General features: G+C 34.9%; 1 protein-coding gene across 1 annotated transcript in view; it reads right to left on the bottom strand.

Moving 5' to 3' along the window:
• Positions 1-1752, bottom strand: part of LIPC (lipase C, hepatic type) — a 186268-nt gene that overhangs the window by 59229 nt on the left and 125287 nt on the right. The window lies entirely within an intron of this gene.

Raw genomic sequence — 1752 nt, 5'->3', positions numbered from 1 at the left:
ACGTTACTAAATAACCAAGAGATCGCTGAAGAAATCAAAGAGGAAATCAAAAAATACCTAGAGACAAATGAAAATGAAAACACAACAATCGAAAACCTGTGAGATGCAGCGAAAGCAGTTCTAAGAGGGAAGTTTATAGCAATACAATCCTAACTCAAGAAACAAGAAAACTCTCAAATAAACAATCTAATCATACACCTAAAGGAATTAGAGATAGAAGAATAAACAAAACCCAAAGGAAATGAAAAAGGAGAAGTTACAATGGACACTGCAGAAATACAAAGCATCATAAGAGACTACTACAAGCACCTCTATGCCAATAAAATGGACAATCTGGAAGAAATGGACAAATTCTTAGAAAGGTATAACCTTCCAAGACTGAACCAGGAAGAAATAGAAAATGTGAACACACCAATCACAAGTAATGAAATTGAAAATGTGGTTAAAAATCTTCCAACAAACAAAAGTTCGGGACCAGATGACTTCACAGGTGAATTCTATCAAACATTTAGAGAAGAGCTAACACACATCCTTCTCAAACTCTTCCAGAGGAAGGAACACTCCGAAACTCATTCTATGAGGCCACCACCACCCTGATGCCAAAACCAGACAAAGGTACTACAAAAAAAGAAAATTACAAACCAATATCACTGATGAATATAGATGCAAAAAACCTCAACAAAATACTAGCAAACAGAATCCAACAACACATTAAAAGGATCATACACCATGATCAAGTGGGATTTACCACAGGGATGCAAGGATTCTTCAATATATGCAAATCTATCAAAGTGATACACCATATTAATGAACTGAATAATAAAAAGCATATGATCATCTCAATTGATGCAGAAAAACTTTTGACAAAATTCAACACCCATTTATGAAAAAACTCTCCAGAAAGTGGGAACCTACCTCAACATAATAAAGGCCATATTTGACAAACCCACAGCTAACATCATTCTCAATGGTGAAAAAATGAAAGCATTTCCTCTAAGATCAGGAACAAGACAAGGCTGTCCACTCGTGCCACTATTATTCAACAGAGTTTTGGAAGTCCTAGCCACAGCAATCAGAGAAGAAAAAGAAATAAAAGGAATACAAATTGGAAAAGAAGAAACAAAACTGTCACTGTTTGAAGATGACATGATACTATACATAAATAATCCTAAAAATGCCACCAGAATACTACTTGAGATAATCAATGATTTTGGTAAAGTTGCAGGATACAAAATCAATGCACAGAAATCTCCTGCATTCCTATACACTGACAAGGAAAGATCAGAAAGAGGAATTAAGGAAACAATCCCATTCACCATTGCAACAAAAATAATAAAATACCTAGGAATAAACCTACCTAAGGAGGTAAAAGACTTGTACTCAGAAAACTATAAGACATGGATAAAAAATCAAAGATGACACAAACAGATGGAGAGATATACCATGTTCTTGGATTGGAAGAATCAATATTGTGAAAATGACTATACTACCTAAAGCAATCTACAGATTCAGTGCAATCCCTGTCAAATTACCAATGGCATTTTTTACAGAACTAGAGCAAAAAAAATCTTAAAATTTGTATGGAGACACAAAAGACCCCGAATAGCCAAAGCAATCTTGAGGGAAAAAAACGGAGCTGGAGGAATCAGACTATCCAACTTCAGACTATACTACAAAGCTACAGTAATCAAGACAATATGGTACTGGCACAAAAACAGAAATATAGATCAATGGAACAGGATAGAAAGCCCA

Source organism: Physeter macrocephalus, chromosome 11, assembly GCF_002837175.3.
Source record: "Physeter macrocephalus isolate SW-GA chromosome 11, ASM283717v5, whole genome shotgun sequence".
NCBI classification, from domain to species: domain Eukaryota; kingdom Metazoa; phylum Chordata; class Mammalia; order Artiodactyla; family Physeteridae; genus Physeter; species Physeter macrocephalus.
This window is presented reverse-complemented; position numbering and strand designations above follow the sequence as displayed.